Source organism: Aulonocara stuartgranti (genome assembly GCF_965226115.1).
Source record: "Aulonocara stuartgranti genome assembly, chromosome: 7".
NCBI lineage: Eukaryota > Metazoa > Chordata > Actinopteri > Cichliformes > Cichlidae > Aulonocara > Aulonocara stuartgranti.
In genome coordinates, this window is record NC_138945.1 from 8962145 (window position 1) to 8982053 (window position 19909).

General features: G+C 38.7%; 1 long non-coding RNA gene across 2 annotated transcripts; it reads right to left on the reverse strand.

The window, feature by feature from the left end:
• Nucleotides 1-3714: 3714 nt before the first annotated feature.
• LOC309710544 lies at nt 3715-5976 on the reverse strand. 2 transcript variants are annotated; one of them, XR_014277737.1, is made up of 4 exons: nt 5806-5976; nt 4881-4929; nt 4649-4712; nt 3715-4247 (listed from the first exon to the last, which is right to left on the reverse strand). It is a non-coding gene; the product is annotated as an uncharacterized lncRNA (long non-coding RNA). The 2 variants fall into 2 exon arrangements; XR_014277738.1 differs by lacking the exon at nt 5806-5976 and having other exon boundaries at nt 4881-5768.
• Nucleotides 5977-19909: the final 13933 nt, after the last annotated feature.

Here is a 19909-nt window from a genome sequence, read left to right on the forward strand (position 1 = left end):
TACAAATAACTCTCACTGAACTAACACAGCCAATCCCTCAACATGGTTTTACTCTCTGCTCATATTGCCTTCATATTAAATCATTTTTTGCTTTTTATAGAAGTTATTTTCACATTGCACTCAACAACAAAATCCCCCGTAACAAAAACTAACTTCAAGGACCAAAATGCACAATATTTCCTCACGTCAACAGTACGGGTGGCAAGTAGGGGTGATGTGGGCCTCACGCAAGTCGGCCCCGGGCCGTGTGTTTCAGACCGCTGATTCACCTACTGTCACTATAGTGAAATTACTGTTTTTGTTTTGAAAGGTGGATGCTGGCAACCATCTTGGAAGAGAACAATACAATCTGTTGTAAGGCCTTCACTGGAAAATTGTGTATTTAGAATATAATACCAACATGTCATTTGAAGATAACATAGTACTTCAGTGACCAAATAGTATTTGGGTAAAAGTCACTGAATAGTGTTGGAATAAAGTGTGAAATTTGTGAAGAATTAAAATATCCAGGAGCTCAAATTACTTCACCAAAACATGTTTCAATCATATTTTATCAACACAAATTGCACAGGTTTATTGAATATGAATAACTTCACCTCAGTTGTTTAAGCTCCTGCCAAAGCAAAACATCTGTGTGCAACCAGTGTCCACTATTGAATTAAGTAAACCCAACATGTTCTTTTTCAGTGCATAATCACATTTAGTGAAATAAACTATTAAACCAGAATTACATATTAGGATTTAGCCAAGTGTTAGGATGTAATGCAGAGTAGTATTTCTAGTAGGCTTTTTTTCATATGCCTGTTTTCATTTTATTTTCTAATTTTTAAAGAAGGCTTTAGAAAGGTCAAAATAAATCTTCTGTAAGGGAGTATCAGCTATTCTAGTAGAATTTATTTTACCAATGCAAGGGTGCATTAATACCTTGTAATACAACATATGTATTTCATAAAGGGCGAACACAAATGTCCAAAGAGACTTCCTGGCAGCTGCCATTTTAAGTATAACCTCTGGTACGGGCACGTTCACTTTGCAGCAGCTATACAACAGTGGCCTCTAGAGGTGTTTACACACTATGACCAAATCAGACAATGCAACACAACACGCAGGTTGCCCCAATGAATTGATTAGGCTGGTAGCAGTGACTTGTTAACTTATCATTTGTCAAGCATATCTCCCATGAATGATATGAAATAATTTAGAGACATAACATTGACATCACAAAGTAGAAGCTGCAATCAGTTTTTAGGAAAGTGAGTTTAATAAGAGTAAAATAATGCAGTAATTTCTTAGATTTTATAATCCCTTTATAAATCATGTTGGCTACTGCCTATTTAGCAGTGCAACAAGAGCATTAGACAAACAAACAAATAAATAAACAGTCAGCAAAAACAAAAAAGTTAGTACCCAGGGATAAAAATGTTGAGTATGAAAGGGAAACCTAATGGACAGATGTGATGCCTGAACAGTGGTGGCTTTAAGTGATGTATCAACTTAAACATGCATCCACAGTCTATGTTACATAAGTACGATGATCGGTGGTGACGGCTGGCGCCACTTTGGAAGCAGAAACTGTTGGTTTGAAAGCCTTTAGTGTCTCCTTGTGGCGGGACTCTTATACTGTACTGTGAGATGTCGAGCAGTGACACCCCCCCCCTGTCACTCTGGCTCCTACCTCAAAGCACACTGTGTGCTGTCGATCTTACGTGCTGCACAATAATATTCAATATTTAGTATTTACTGTTATATTCACATAGATCATCGCGATGATGTTATTTATTATATTGCTCTCTTTTTTTTTGCTCGTTTTCTTTCCTGACAGGTGATCCAGGTGATTGATATATGTATTTTTTTGTCTGTTTGTTTTTCTTTTTTGTCCTTTATCACGTTCCTCTTCCCCGCTGTTTTTCTTTCCCTCTTTCTTTCTCCGTTTTCTTTCCCGCAGTCAAATCTGTCCCATGTTTAGCAAGTGAAAATAAAACAAAATAAACAATAAAAGCAAAGGTGAATCAAATAGATCATTAAGGCAAGGCTGGGATGGTCCATTTGGTAAAGTAAATCTGTTGGGCATCTTTCTTTGTCTTTCCACAATAATTCTGATGGCAAAAGAACCAAACGGGACAGGCAAAAAAAAGAAAAGAAGATGTCGAGCAGTGTCAGTAGTATGCTAGAAAGTGATACATTAACATTTCTGGGGTCACCATGAAGAGCTTACTTCCTTTCTTGCTCAGTGTGTAAAATGTGGTACTTAATGGATTGAAAAGAAAAATGATGGCACCCTTGTAGTTCACACAGGTGGTGATGATTCAGGGTTTTAATTTGTAAGGTTTGAATTTTGAGCCATCATAAATTTTAAACCAGGAAAGTATAATATTTAACACATGATAAGTCAAAGCTAATATAGCTGCTCATATATAGCTACTTATAATTTGAAGAGCTGCCTACACCAATGAGTAGACTTCCCAGAATGGAAACAGCACTCTGTGTGTGGTTTGAGAAAACAGTCAAGTTGTTAAGAACTCTGACTGAGAAGAATCCGCCTGTGTACAGCAGCAGGCTGCCTTCCTAGAATTTGGATATCCCCCGTGCGCTCGTCTCTGCATTATGTGCATTACCTCTCTTAGAAAATTAAAACCACAGCATCTTTTTATAGTTTTCTTCATTCACTATCAGCTTACACCAAAAGTCTACTCTGAAGAAGATTATTCAAAACATGCAACACAGTCACCAATCCCAGCAAATCCACCCCTAAGTCAGACTGTACAATACAGAAAATAAAAGAGCTACAGCTCAGACTCTACAGGCTTCAGTTAGCATGTTAAATGTGAAAGCTCAGTTAGAAAAAGACTGAACAAAAACGGCCTGAGTTTAGCAATTAACCAAAGTGACAAACATTGCTCTAAATAATACTCCCCTAATCCAAGTAGTCACCCAAACCTGGACGTGGATTTAGAGGCCCGAGGGCCATCTCACACATTTATTCAGAATAAAACAAGTTTCAATTAAAAAAAATCAAAATCTTGTGGACGTATGCCTTTTACATGTTGGTAAAATGTTTAGGATGAGATGGAGATATAACACTCATGCACCCTGAAAATTATGAAGGTCTAAACATGTATCAAAGGGACTCACTGAACATCAGTGGATTTCTATGGGGCAAACGTACTTAAACTAGCCACTGTGACCATTGAGGCAGAGCAGAATGAATGATACTGACGGGAACTATGAGGGTTTGTAGTTAAATTCCTGCTCTTACACACTGTAAAATCGAATTAGTTAGAACTCAAAATAATTGAGGAAACTCGTTGCCTCAAAAAAATTGAGTAAAGCTTAGCTAAAAATGACTAAATTAGGACAACTTATTTATTTTGAGTACTCTGTACAAGCTCATTTGTTCCCAGAACTCAAGAAAATTGGATCAAGTTTACGTAAGTTGACCAAGTTAGGGCAACTTACTCATTTTGAGTACACTGTAAAGCCTTGTTAGTTCCCAGAACTCAAAAAAATTAAGGAAACTCATTGCCTCAAAAAAACTAAGTAAAGCTTACTTAAGATGACTGTTAGGACAACTTATACAGTGCAAGTCTGCAGTATTAAGAATAACTTGATATTTCTGACTGTACAGTGCTAATTGTTTACTTACTGACAAACATTTCAAGTTCAACTAAATGAAAAAACAATTTGTGGTAACCTGAATATGATTAAAAATAATTAACAACACTTTTTGTAATGATGTTAAAATCAGACCAACTTTTATTTTCAAACACAACAAAGTATAACAGCCAACATACTGGACACTGTTCTGCTGAACAACAAACAATTATATTGCCATCACTGTTATAATCTTACAATGAAACAAGGTCGCAGATGTAATTATTCTGAAAATAAGTTTAGGCCTACCACAAGTTTGTTTTGTACTTACATTACTTATATAATCAAAATAAAATATTTGTTGTTCTGTCACAAGTGCAGTCTCTAATTTAAACAACACATTTGTTTTGCATTCCAACACATGAGCTGGAATGTTGTAATGTTTTAAGGATGGCTTGTTTCCAGTCCAGGCATTACTGCCTGAATGACTATCATGGATCGAGGTGATCCAAATGTAGGTGCAGAAGAAAGTCTTTAACTTCCCTTAAGTACAGTGGCAGTGGATGTGGGTTGGAGATGCAGTGAGCTTGAACCTGCAGGCGACCATCTTCACTGACCACACCATCTGTGACGGAGGACTCATCTCTCCTGGTGTCCTGCAAGCAAACAATCATATTTTTTGGAACATGAACTGCTGAATTGCTTTCTTAAAACATTTTTTTCTGCATTTGGTATAAAACAGACTCCAATTTGGACAATCTCAGGCTCCTTCCCCACTGGAGAGGTGACATTCAATGTCCCAATTGTCAGTCTGGATAGTCCTGACCCCCACCCGACACACAATAATGTCATGAAAGCATCATTTTAAAAAGGGCTATGCAAACATGGCCAATAACTTTCATTCTAATGATGTGCAAAATGATTTGGGCACAAAACAAATTTTGCTGTTAGAAAATTTGCAGACTTCACTATATTCAGTGTAGACCCTCTAAACTAAGTTTGGGGGATGTGATCTTTCAAGAAATGCAGACCAAACTGTTGTTGTTTGTTTACTTACACAGCATGTCTTGTAGAATTAACTGGAGTCACCAGCAACAGCCTAGTGCAGTCATATCTCAAGTCTAATAACAGAAGACAGGAAAAGATCAGTAAAGAAACAACTTCCCCAAACCAAAAAAGAAGTAAAACAATAAGTAAAACAGGCTGATCTAAAGTATGCTTAAAGTTCAGCCTGAATAATATAAATGTCACTGACAGTTGCTAATATATTGGAAAACCAAAATACTTACCACTGAGTTGATGTCTTTCTGTCCAACAGCAGGAGTGCTGGTCCCGAGCCTCAAAGACAGTAAGAAGCAAGCAGAGGGAGAAAAAACAGAACATTTTTCAGAAACCGATTTGATCCTTAATGGCTGTGCAATCATTGTAACATAGAGTTTGCTTATGTTGTTAAATAAAGGCTAGATTTGACATTAATAGATGCCACAGATGTTCAAGGTGCCACAAAGCATGAAAAAAATAGACATCTCAGAAAACGTCGGGGCATTTTTGCAAATATGTGATGTCTTGATAAATCGAGCAGATATTTGAACTTTCGACAGCTACATTCTCGCCTGAAAATATCTTAAAAGTTGATTTTGTGACCCAGAAAAAGCAATAAGCCGCGCTCCTCCGCCATTGGCGAGCTTACAAGTACGCACAGGCTCCGACAACCATGGCCGACATATGCGATCCTCCTTTCCCCTAGATTACCCTTTCTGGGTCACAAAATAACCTTTTAAGATATTTTCAGTGGAGAATGTAGCTGTGTAATGCTCAAATATCTACTTAATTTATCAAAATATCACATATTTGCAAAAGTGCTTCCACGTTTTCGGAGAGCTCTGTTACCCACCAGCGCGATAGCTGACCGGGAGGTCAAGGCTTGATAAGAGTCCGCAAGCACAGCTAACTCTTGGCTTATTGTTTTCACCCCCCCGAAGAATTTTGTCTGGGCTCTTATCTCACTTTTTTATTTCAAACAATCAACAGAAAATTTCACAGACATATTTTTATATAAGGTTTTTAAGGCTGTGGTGTTAATTTTTAAGTAACATGAGCCCAGCCGCAGCAGCAACGCTAGGCTAACACTAACTAGCTAGCACGATTATAAACCTGGTGCTAAACTAAGAGAAGCCACAAAATTTGTTTGAATAAGAGTAAACATTTACTCACCAAGTCAGTGTATCAGGTAAAGATCCACAGCAATGACAACAATAATCCCTTGAGCTGACGCTTTTCTAGGTTTGCTCAACATATTCCATAAAAAATGCTGGCACCATGAACATGCGGACTGATCCGTGCTAGGGAGGAGGACGGTAGTGACGTGGCATTTTCAAAACACATCTTTCATCTTTCCACACTGAGAAGAAAAACTTCCATCTTACTTAGTTTTTCTAAGTTAAGACAACTCAAATAAATTGAGTTTATCAGCATTTCTGTAGCGGACAGAACCACCTGCTTTAATCTACCATGATGCTCTGTGTTATGTTGTCATGGCAATATGAAGTCAAATAAATACAAATATATAAACTGCACATTTGAAGGAGGACAAGAAGACAGGCAACTGGAAGAGCTTTTGAAGCAGGAAAACTTTTCTGGATTACTCTTAATTTAACTGGAAATTTTGCGAATACAAGTCAAGGAGGAAACAAGGAGGCAGGTTGGATTATATTTGAGGACAGGACGCACGAAGGAGAAGCATGAGGAGAGAGAAAACAGCAGAGCGATGGTGCAGAGCTAATCGTGGATCAAGTCGAAGAAGCAAGCATCAAAACTGTGAGTAAACATAACACATAAAGACTTAAAAATTACTGTGCTGATTAAGGAAACATTAAATTTGGTTAGTTTGGGGTCTGCAGCTTCAGGTTTGTGGGTTCAGTTGGTCTCAAAATTGAGGAAAGACAAAAAAATTTCTTTTGAAAGGTTGTTGGAGGATTTTTACTGTAAGAAATATCTGGGTGTGCAACTGCTTTTATTTAAAAAAAAATTTAATTTTATTTAGTCACATTGGAAAGGGAAAATTGGAGGATCGGGACAATAATGTGGCCAGATTTACTGTTTCCTTAATCAGAACAATAAGTTTGATCTGAACTAGAAATTTTGAAATGGGTTATTTTCTTTCTTCTCTACTGATCACTGTGTGATCGGTTGAGTTACTTGTCAGTCTACATTTATGTTAAAGGTAATTTTAAAAAATGCAGTTTATTCGTAATTTTGTAGAAAAAGGCTCCGCACCTATGAAAAAACAGAAAATGGGTATCCACACCCCCAAAATTCCTGTAGATCAGAGTAGCTAAGCCCTGGTTAACTGCAATTATATAACAGAAGATGAAAAATATTGGAATGATTGAAAGAAACAAAGATTGCTTTAGGGTTTGAAGATTTGACTTTCTTATTGAAAGAGACGAAAACTAATCCATGTGTGACACTGAGAAAAAAACTGAAAGCTTAAAAGATCTGGAGGTCTGACTACTGTTATTCAAATGTGCAAAATTGTTTTAATGACATTAGAAAGAAAAATGGGATGTTTAAAAAGGTAATATATAAAGATGATTTTTATATTACTTGAAAAAATGATGTTGTTTAGCGCTTCTGTACTTAGAAAAATGCACGCAATAAAGTGGACTTGTTAGGGAGAGATTGCCATCAGAGTTAAAACACTCCAACTCAATTTTTGATGACAGAAACAGCTAAAAAAATGAGCGTTTTGTTGACACTGATGACAAAATCCTGATCAGATACAGACAGACACATGCATACAACACACACTACTGCTCAAAAGTTTGTGGTCAGTTTCAAACAGTTGTCTTTTAATTAATAATTTACATTTACTTTTAACATAATATTACATGAAAATGATCATAAATGTTTTCACAGATGTGTGTTTAATGAATCATTTATGTTAAATCACCCATGATGCATTAGGAAATGTCTACACACTTATACATGGGCCCATTTTTAGTAACCATCACTCCTGTGTGGACAGATCACATGGTTATAAACCAGGTGAAAATTGACTTCAAACGTTTGAGCTGTAGTGTAGATTGACTGCAATGATAGTGTATAGTTATCTATTACAGAAGAACATATAGAAGTCTGAGGACAGGGAGACACTGTAAAAAAGTTATGAGCTGTCTTGCTGCAGAGAAAGTGGAGTCTGTCATCCTTGAAAAGCTCCCAAGATAGGCAGCTGGCAGGTTGAATGATGCTCTGCCTCTGTGGTCAAGTACAGACATAGGCCTTAAGCAACCATGAGCCACTGATAAGTGTGAGAAATTAGTGCACTTAATGCAGCGGTCCCCAACCCCCGGGCCTCGGACCGGTACCGGTCCGTGAGTCGTTTGGTACCGGGCCGCGAGAGTTGAGGCTCAGGTGTGAAATGTATGGTTTTCAGGGTTTTTATCGGTATTCAGCGTTATTTTGTTATCATTTTTACCGTTAACTCGGTGTCCCTGGGTCTTTTCAAGTGTGTCATAAATAAATCTTCTTTTTTTCCGGTACCGGTACTAGTTTTATTTTGTTGTATTTATCCGCGACACCTTAAAGGCCGGTCCGTGAAAATATTGTCGGGCATAAACCGGTCCGTGGCGCAAAAAAGGTTGAGGACCGCTGACTTAATGCATGTTTCCTAATTATATACGTATGAGCCACTAATAGGAGAAAATGAGCACGCAATAAAGTGGACTTGTTAGGGAGAGATTGCCATCAGTGTTAAAACACTCCAACTCAATTTTTGATGATAGAAACAGCTAAAAAATGAGCGTTTTGTTGACACTGATGACAAAATCCTGATCAGATACAGACAGACACATGCATACAACACACACTACTGCTCAAAAGTTTGTGGTCAGTTTCAAACATTCTTGTTTTAATTTTAAAATTATATTTGCTATAACATAAAATTAGGCAAAGTTTATCAGAAATGTTTTCACAGATGTGTGTTTAATGAATCATTTATGTTAAATCACCCATGATGCATTAGGAAATGTCTACACACTTATACATGGGCCCATTTTTAGTAACCATCACTGCTGTGTGGACAGATCACATGGTTATAAACCAGCTGAAAACTGACTTCAAGCCTTTGAGCTGTAGTGTAGATTGCAATGATAGTGTATAGTTATCTATTACAGAAGAACATATAGAAGTCTGAGGACAGGGAGACACTGTAAAAAAGTTATGAGCTGTCTTGCTGCAGAGAAAGTGGAGTCTGTCATCCTTGAAAAGCTCCCAAGATAGGCAGCTGGCAGGTTGAATGATGCTCTGCCTCTGTGGTCAAGTACAGACATAGGCCTTAAGCAACCATGAGCCACTGATAAGTGTGAGAAATTAGTGCACTTAATGCAGCGGTCCCCAACCCCCGGGCCTCGGACCGGTACCGGTCCGTGAGTCGTTTGGTACCGGGCCGCGAGAGTTGAGGCTCAGGTGTGAAATGTATGGTTTTCAGGGTTTTTATCGGTTTTCAGCGTTATTTTGTTATCATTTTTATCGTTAACTCGGTGTCCCTGGGTCTTTTCAAGTGTGTCATAAATAAATCTTCTTTTTTTCCGGTACCGGTACTAGTTTTATTTTGTTGTATTTATCCGCGACACCTTAAAGGCCGGTCCGTGAAAATATTGTCAGGCATAAACCGGTCCGTGGCGCAAAAAAGGTTGAGGACCGCTGACTTAATGCATGTTTCCTAATTATATACGTATGAGCAACTAATAGGAGAAAATGAGCACGCAATAAAGTGGACTTGTTAGGGAGAGATTGCCATCAGTGTTAAAACACTCCAACTCAATTTTTGATGATAGAAACAGCTAAAAAATGAGCGTTTTGTTGACACTGATGACAAAATCCTGATCAGATACAGACAGACACATGCATACAACACACACTACTGCTCAAAAGTTTGTGGTCAGTTTCAAACATTCTTGTTTTAATTTTAAAATTATATTTGCTATAACATAAAATTAGGCAAAGTTTATCAGAAATGTTTTCACAGATGTGTGTTTAATGAATCATTTATGTTAAATCACCCATGATGCATTAGGAAATGTCTACACACTTATACATGGGCCCATTTTTAGTAGCCATCACTGCTGTGTGGACAGATCACATGGTTATAAACCAGGTGAAAATTGACTTCAAACGTTTGAGCTGTAGTGTAGATTGCAATGATAGTGTATAGTTATGTATTACAGAAGAACATATACAAGTCTGAGGACAGGGAGACACTGTAAAAAAGTTATGAGCTGTCTTGCTGCAGAGAAAGTGGAGTCTGTCATCCTTGAAAAGCTCCCAAGATAGGCAGCTGGCAGGTTGAATGATGCTCTGCCTCTGTGGTCAAGTACAGACATAGGCCTTAAGCAACCATGAGCCACTGATAAGTGTGACAGATTAGGAAACATGCATACAGTTCATTAGTTAGACTCCTATGAGCCACTAATAGGAGAAAATGAGCACGCAATAAAGTGGACTTGTTAGGGAGAGATTGCCATCAGAGTTAAAACACTCCAACTCAATTTTGATGATAGAAACAGCTAAAAAATGAGCGTTTTGTTGACACTGATGACAAAATCCTGATCAGCTACAGACAGACACATGCATACAACACACACTACTGCTCAAAGGTTTGTGGTCAGATTCAAACTGTCGTCTTTTTAATTAATAATTTACATTTACTTTTAACATAATATTACATGAAAAAGATCAGAAATGTTTTCACAGATGTGTGTTAAATGAATCATTTATGTTAAATCACCCATGATGCATTAGGAAATGTCTACACACTTATACATGGGCCCATTTTTAGTAACCATCACTGCTGTGTGGACAGATCACATGGTTATAAACCAGCTGAAAACTGACTTCAAACCTTTGAGCTGTAGTGTAGATTGCAATGATAGTGTATAGTTATCTATTACAGAAGAATATATAGAAGTCTGAGGACAGGGAGACACTGTAAAAAAGTTATGAGCTGTCTTGCTGCAGAGAAAGTGGAGTCTGTCATCCTTGAAAAGCTCCCAAGATAGGCAGCTGGCAGGTTGAATGATGCTCTGCCTCTGTGGTCAAGTACAGACATAGGCCTTAAGCAACCATGAGCCACTGATAAGTGTGAGAAATTAGTGCACCTAATGCAGCGGTCCCCAACCCCCGGGCCTCGGAAAGGTGCCGGTCCGTGAGTCGTTTGGTGCCGGGCCGCGAGAGTTGAGGCTCAGGTGTGAAATGTATGGTTTTCAGGGTTTTTATCGGTATTCAGAGTTATTTTGTTATCGTTTTTATCGTTAGTTCGGTGTCCCTGTGTCTTTTCAAGTGTGTCATAAATAAATCTTCTTTTTTTCCGGTACCGGTACTAGTTTTATTTTGTTGTATTTATCCGCGACACCTTAAAGGCCGGTCCATGAAAATATTGTCGGGCATAAACCGGTCCGTGGCGCAAAAAAGGTTGAGGACCACTGACTTAATGCATGTTTCCTAATTATATACGTATGAGCAACTAATAGGAGAAAATGAGCACGCAATAAAATGGACTTGTTAGGGAGAGATTGCCATCAGAGTTAAAACACTCCAACTCAATTTTGATGACAGAAACAGCTAAAAAATGAGCGTCTTGTTGACACTGATGACAAAATCCTGATCAGATACAGACAGACACATGCATACAACACACACTACTGCTCAAAAGTTTGTGGTCAGTTTCAAACAGTTGTCTTTTAATTAATAATTTACATTTACTTTTAACATAATATTACATGAAAATGATCATAAATGTTTTCACAGATGTTTGTTTAATTTATCATTGAAGTTAAATCACCCATGATGCATTAGGAAATGTCAACACACTTATACGTGCGCCAAATTTTAGAAACAATCACTCCTGTGTTGACCGATCACATGGTTATAAACCAGGTGAAAATTGACTTCAAACTTTTGAGCTGTAGTGTGGATTGACTGCAATGATAGTGTAGAGTTATCTATTACAGAAGAATATATAGAAGTCTGAGGACAGGGAGACACTGTAAAAAAGTTATGAGCTGTCTTGCTGCAGAGAAAGTGGAGTCTGTCATCCTTGAAAAGCTCCCAAGATAGGCAGCTGGCAGGTTGAATGATGCTCTGCCTCTGTGGTCAAGTACAGACATAGGCCTTAAGCAACCATGAGCCACTGATAAGTGTGAGAAATTAGTGCACTTAATGCAGCGGTCCCCAACCCCCGGGCCTCGGAAAGGTGCCGGTCCGTGAGTCGTTTGGTACCGGGCCGCGAGAGTTGAGGCTCAGGTGTGAAATGTATGGTTTTCAGGGTTTTTATCAGTTTTCACCGTTATTTTGTTATCGTTTTTATCGTTAACTCGGTGTCCCTGGGTCTTTTCAAGTGTGTTATGAATAAATCTTCTTTTTTTCGGTACCGGTACTAGTTTTGTTTTGTTGTATTTATCCGCGACACCTTAAAGGCCGGTATGTGAAAATATTGTCGGGCATAAACCGGTCCGTTGCGCAAAAAAGGTTGAGGACCGCTGACTTAATGCATGTTTCCTAATTATATACGTATGAGCCACTAATAGGAGAAAATGAGCACGCAATAAAGTGGACTTGTTAGGGAGAGATTGCCATCAGAGTTAAAACACTCCAACTCAATTTTGATGATAGAAACAGCTAAAAAATGAGCGTCTTGTTGAAACTGATGACAAAATCCTGATCAGATACAGACAGACACATGCATACAACACACACTACTGCTCAAAAGTTTGTGGTCAGTTTCAAACAGTTGTCTTTTAATTAATAATTTACATTTACTTTTAACATAATATTACATGAAAATGATCATAAATGTTTTCACAGATGTTTGTTTAATTTATCATTGAAGTTAAATCACCCATGATGCATTAGGAAATGTCAACACACTTATACGTGCGCCAAATTTTAGAAACAATCACTGCTGTGTGGACAGATCACATGGTTATAAACAGGTGAAAATTGACATCAAACTTTTGAGCTGTAGTGTAGATTGCAATGATAGCGTATAGTTATCTATTACAGAAGAATATATAGAAGTCTGAGGACAGGGAGACACTGTAAAAAAGTTATGAGCTGTCTTGCTGCAGAGAAAGTGGAGTCTGTCATCCTTGAAAAGCTCCCAAGATAGGCAGCTGGCAGGTTGAATGATGCTCTGCCTCTGTGGTCAAGTACAGACATAGGCCTTAAGCAACCATGAGCCACTGATAAGTGTGAGAAATTAGTGCACTTAATGCAGCGGTCCCCAACCCCCGGGCCTCGGACCGGTACCGGTCCGTGAGTCGTTTGGTACCGGGCCACGAGAGTTGAGGCTCAGGTGTGAAATGTATGGTTTTCAGGGTTTTTATCGGTTTTCAGCGTTATTTTGTTATCGTTTTTATCGTTAACTCGGTGTCCCTGGGTCTTTTCAAGTGTGTTATGAATAAATCTTCTTTTTTTCGGTACCGGTACTAGTTTTATTTTGTTGTATTTATCCGCGACACCTTAAAGGCCGGTATGTGAAAATATTGTCGGGCATAAACCGGTCCGTTGCGCAAAAAAGGTTGAGGACCGCTGACTTAATGCATGTTTCCTAATTATATACGTATGAGCCACTAATAGGAGAAAATGAGCACGCAATAAAGTGGACTTGTTAGGGAGAGATTGCCACCAGAGTTAAAACACTCCAACTCAATTTTGATGACAGAAACAGCTAAAAAAATGAGCGTTTTGTTGACACTGATGACAAAATCCTGGTCAGATACAGACAGACACATGCATACAACACACACTACTGCTCAAAAGTTTGTGGTCAGTTTCAAACAGTTGTCTTTTAATTAATAATTTACATTTACTTTTAACATAATATTACATGAAAATGATCAGAAATGTTTTCACAGATGTTTGTTTAATTAATCATTGAAGTTAAATCACCCATGATGCATTAGGAAATGTCTACACACTTATACGTGAGCCAAATTTTAGTAACCATCACTGCTGTGTGGACAGATCACATGGTTATAAACAGGTGAAAATTGACATCAAACTTTTGAGCTGTAGTGTAGATTGCAATGATAGCGGATAGTTATCTATTACAGAAGAATATATAGAAGTCTGAGGACAGGGAGACACTGTAAAAAAGTTATGAGCTGTCTTGCTGCAGAGAAAGTGGAGTCTGTCATCCTTGAAAAGCTCCCAAGATAGGCAGCTGGCAGGTTGAATGATGCTCTGCCTCTGTGGTCAAGTACAGACATAGGCCTTAAGCAACCATGAGCCACTGATAAGCGTGAGAATTTAGTGCACTTAATGCAGCGGTCCCCAACCCCCGGGCCTCGGACCGGTACCGGTCCGTGAGTCGTTTGGTACCGGGCCGCGAGAGTTGAGGCTCAGGTGTGAAATGTATGGTTTTCAGGGTTTTTATCGGTTTTCAGCGTTATTTTGTTATCGTTTTTATCGTTAACTCGGTGTCCCTGGGTCTTTTCAAGTGTGTTATGAATAAATCTTCTTTTTTTCGGTACCGGTACTAGTTTTATTTTGTTGTATTTATCCGCGACACCTTAAAGGCCGGTCTGTGAAAATATTGTCGGGCATAAACCGGTCCGTGGCGCAAAAAAGGTTGAGGACCGCTGACTTAATGCATGTTTCCTAATTATATACGTATGAGCCACTAATAGGAGAAAATGAGCACGCAATAAAGTGGACTTGTTAGGGAGAGATTGCCATCAGAGTTAAAACACTCCAACTCAATGTTGATGACAGAAACAGCTAAAAAAATGAGCGTTTTGTTGACACTGATGACAAAATCCTGGTCAGATACAGACAGACACATGCATACAACACACACTACTGCTCAAAAGTTTGTGGTCAGTTTCAAACAGTTGTCTTTTAATTAATAATTTACATTTACTTTTAACATAATATTACATGAAAATTATCAGAAATGTTTTCACAGATGTGTGTTTAATGAATCATTTATGTTAAATCACCCATGATGCATTAGGAAATGTCTACACACTTATACATGGGCCCATTTTTAGTAACCATCACTGCTGTGTGGACAGATCACATGGTTATAAACAGGTGAAAATTGACTTCAAACTTTTGAGCTGTAGTGTAGATTGCAATGATAGTGTATAGTTATCTATTACAGAAGAACATATAGAAGTATGAGGACAGGGAGACACTGTAAAAAAGTTATGAGCTGTCTTGCTGCAGAGAAAGTGGAGTCTGTCATCCTTGAAAAGCTCCCAAGATAGGCAGCTGGCAGGTTGAATGATGCTCTGCCTCTGTGGTCAAGTACAGACATAGGCCTTAAGCAACCATGAGCCACTGATAAGTGTGAGAAATTAGTGCACTTAATGCAGCGGTCCCCAACCCCCGGGCCTCGGACCGGTGCCGGTCCGTGAGTCGTTTGGTACCGGGCCGCGAGAGTTGAGGCTCAGGTGTGAAATGTATGGTTTTCAGGGTTTTTATCAGTTTTCACCGTTATTTTGTTATCGTTTTTATCGTTAACTCGGTGTCCCTGGGTCTTTTCAAGTGTGTTATGAATAAATCTTCTTTTTTTCGGTACCGGTACTAGTTTTGTTTTGTTGTATTTATCCGCGACACCTTAAAGGCCGGTATGTGAAAATATTGTCGGGCATAAACCGGTCCGTTGCCCAAAAAAGGTTGAGGACCGCTGACTTAATGCATGTTTCCTAATTATGTACGTATGAGCCACTAATAGGAGAAAATGAGCACGCAATAAAGTGGACTTGTTAGGGAGAGATTGCCATCAGAGTTAAAACACTCCAACTCAATTTTGATGACAGAAACAGCTAAAAAAATGAGCGTTTTGTTGACACTGATGACAAAATCCTGATCAGATACAGACAGACACATGCATACAACACACACTACTGCTCAAAAGTTTGTGGTCAGTTTCAAACAGTTGTTTTTTAATTAATAATTTACATTTACTTTTAACATAATATTACATGAAAATTATCAGAAATGTTTTCACAGATGTGTGTTTAATGAATCATTTATGTTAAATCACCCATGATGCATTAGGAAATGTCTACACACTTATACATGGGCCCATTTTTAGTAACCATCACTGCTGTGTGGACAGATCACATGGTTATAAACAGGTGAAAATTGACTTCAAACTTTTGAGCTGTAGTGTAGATTGCAATGATAGTGTATAGTTATCTATTACAGAAGAATATATAGCAGTCTGTGGACAGGGAGACACTGTAAAAAAGTTATGAGCTGTCTTGCTGCAGAGAAAGTGGAGTCTGTCATCCTTGAAAAGCTCCCAAGATAGGCAGCTGGCAGGTTGAATGATGCTCTGCCTCTGTGGTCAAGTACAGACATAGGCCTTAAGCAACCATGAGCCACTGATAAGTGTGAGAAATTAGTGCACTTAATGCAGCGGTCCCCAACCCCCGGGCCTCGGACCGGTACCGGTCCGTGAGTCGTTTGGTACCGGGCCACGAGAGTTGAGGCTCAGGTGTGAAATGTATGGTTTTCAGGGTTTTTATCGGTTTTCAGCGTTATTTTGTTATCGTTTTTATCGTTAACTCGGTGTCCCTGGGTCTTTTCAAGTGTGTTATGAATAAATCTTCTTTTTTTCGGTACCGGTACTAGTTTTGTTTTGTTGTATTTATCCGCGACACCTTAAAGGCCGGTATGTGAAAATATTGTCGGGCATAAACCGGTCCGTTGCGCAAAAAAGGTTGAGGACCGCTGACTTAATGCATGTTTCCTAATTATATACGTATGAGCCACTAATAGGAGAAAATGAGCACGCAATAAAGTGGACTTGTTAGGGAGAGATTGCCATCAGAGTTAAAACACTCCAACTCAATTTTGATGATAGAAACAGCTAAAAAATGAGCGTCTTGTTGAAACTGATGACAAAATCCTGATCAGATACAGACAGACACATGCATACAACACACACTACTGCTCAAAAGTTTGTGGTCAGTTTCAAACAGTTGTCTTTTAATTAATAATTTACATTTACTTTTAACATAATATTACATGAAAATGATCATAAATGTTTTCACAGATGTTTGTTTAATTTATCATTGAAGTTAAATCACCCATGATGCATTAGGAAATGTCAACACACTTATACGTGCGCCAAATTTTAGAAACAATCACTGCTGTGTGGACAGATCACATGGTTATAAACAGGTGAAAATTGACATCAAACTTTTGAGCTGTAGTGTAGATTGCAATGATAGCGTATAGTTATCTATTACAGAAGAATATATAGAAGTCTGAGGACAGGGAGACACTGTAAAAAAGTTATGAGCTGTCTTGCTGCAGAGAAAGTGGAGTCTGTCATCCTTGAAAAGCTCCCAAGATAGGCAGCTGGCAGGTTGAATGATGCTCTGCCTCTGTGGTCAAGTACAGACATAGGCCTTAAGCAACCATGAGCCACTGATAAGTGTGAGAAATTAGTGCACTTAATGCAGCGGTCCCCAACCCCCGGGCCTCGGACCGGTACCGGTCCGTGAGTCGTTTGGTACCGGGCCACGAGAGTTGAGGCTCAGGTGTGAAATGTATGGTTTTCAGGGTTTTTATCGGTTTTCAGCGTTATTTTGTTATCGTTTTTATCGTTAACTCGGTGTCCCTGGGTCTTTTCAAGTGTGTTATGAATAAATCTTCTTTTTTTCGGTACCGGTACTAGTTTTATTTTGTTGTATTTATCCGCGACACCTTAAAGGCCGGTATGTGAAAATATTGTCGGGCATAAACCGGTCCGTTGCGCAAAAAAGGTTGAGGACCGCTGACTTAATGCATGTTTCCTAATTATATACGTATGAGCCACTAATAGGAGAAAATGAGCACGCAATAAAGTGGACTTGTTAGGGAGAGATTGCCACCAGAGTTAAAACACTCCAACTCAATTTTGATGACAGAAACAGCTAAAAAAATGAGCGTTTTGTTGACACTGATGACAAAATCCTGGTCAGATACAGACAGACACATGCATACAACACACACTACTGCTCAAAAGTTTGTGGTCAGTTTCAAACAGTTGTCTTTTAATTAATAATTTACATTTACTTTTAACATAATATTACATGAAAATGATCAGAAATGTTTTCACAGATGTTTGTTTAATTAATCATTGAAGTTAAATCACCCATGATGCATTAGGAAATGTCTACACACTTATACGTGAGCCAAATTTTAGTAACCATCACTGCTGTGTGGACAGATCACATGGTTATAAACAGGTGAAAATTGACATCAAACTTTTGAGCTGTAGTGTAGATTGCAATGATAGCGGATAGTTATCTATTACAGAAGAATATATAGAAGTCTGAGGACAGGGAGACACTGTAAAAAAGTTATGAGCTGTCTTGCTGCAGAGAAAGTGGAGTCTGTCATCCTTGAAAAGCTCCCAAGATAGGCAGCTGGCAGGTTGAATGATGCTCTGCCTCTGTGGTCAAGTACAGACATAGGCCTTAAGCAACCATGAGCCACTGATAAGCGTGAGAATTTAGTGCACTTAATGCAGCGGTCCCCAACCCCCGGGCCTCGGACCGGTACCGGTCCGTGAGTCGTTTGGTACCGGGCCGCGAGAGTTGAGGCTCAGGTGTGAAATGTATGGTTTTCAGGGTTTTTATCGGTTTTCAGCGTTATTTTGTTATCGTTTTTATCGTTAACTCGGTGTCCCTGGGTCTTTTCAAGTGTGTTATGAATAAATCTTCTTTTTTTCGGTACCGGTACTAGTTTTATTTTGTTGTATTTATCCGCGACACCTTAAAGGCCGGTCTGTGAAAATATTGTCGGGCATAAACCGGTCCGTGGCGCAAAAAAGGTTGAGGACCGCTGACTTAATGCATGTTTCCTAATTATATACGTATGAGCCACTAATAGGAGAAAATGAGCACGCAATAAAGTGGACTTGTTAGGGAGAGATTGCCATCAGAGTTAAAACACTCCAACTCAATGTTGATGACAGAAACAGCTAAAAAAATGAGCGTTTTGTTGACACTGATGACAAAATCCTGGTCAGATACAGACAGACACATGCATACAACACACACTACTGCTCAAAAGTTTGTGGTCAGTTTCAAACAGTTGTCTTTTAATTAATAATTTACATTTACTTTTAACATAATATTACATGAAAATTATCAGAAATGTTTTCACAGATGTGTGTTTAATGAATCATTTATGTTAAATCACCCATGATGCATTAGGAAATGTCTACACACTTATACATGGGCCCATTTTTAGTAACCATCACTGCTGTGTGGACAGATCACATGGTTATAAACAGGTGAAAATTGACTTCAAACTTTTGAGCTGTAGTGTAGATTGCAATGATAGTGTATAGTTATCTATTACAGAAGAACATATAGAAGTATGAGGACAGGGAGACACTGTAAAAAAGTTATGAGCTGTCTTGCTGCAGAGAAAGTGGAGTCTGTCATCCTTGAAAAGCTCCCAAGATAGGCAGCTGGCAGGTTGAATGATGCTCTGCCTCTGTGGTCAAGTACAGACATAGGCCTTAAGCAACCATGAGCCACTGATAAGTGTGAGAAATTAGTGCACTTAATGCAGCGGTCCCCAACCCCCGGGCCTCGGACCGGTGCCGGTCCGTGAGTCGTTTGGTACCGGGCCGCGAGAGTTGAGGCTCAGGTGTGAAATGTATGGTTTTCAGGGTTTTTATCAGTTTTCACCGTTATTTTGTTATCGTTTTTATCGTTAACTCGGTGTCCCTGGGTCTTTTCAAGTGTGTTATGAATAAATCTTCTTTTTTTCGGTACCGGTACTAGTTTTGTTTTGTTGTATTTATCCGCGACACCTTAAAGGCCGGTATGTGAAAATATTGTCGGGCATAAACCGGTCCGTTGCCCAAAAAAGGTTGAGGACCGCTGACTTAATGCATGTTTCCTAATTATGTACGTATGAGCCACTAATAGGAGAAAATGAGCACGCAATAAAGTGGACTTGTTAGGGAGAGATTGCCATCAGAGTTAAAACACTCCAACTCAATTTTGATGACAGAAACAGCTAAAAAAATGAGCGTTTTGTTGACACTGATGACAAAATCCTGATCAGATACAGACAGACACATGCATACAACACACACTACTGCTCAAAAGTTTGTGGTCAGTTTCAAACAGTTGTTTTTTAATTAATAATTTACATTTACTTTTAACATAATATTACATGAAAATTATCAGAAATGTTTTCACAGATGTGTGTTTAATGAATCATTTATGTTAAATCACCCATGATGCATTAGGAAATGTCTACACACTTATACATGGGCCCATTTTTAGTAACCATC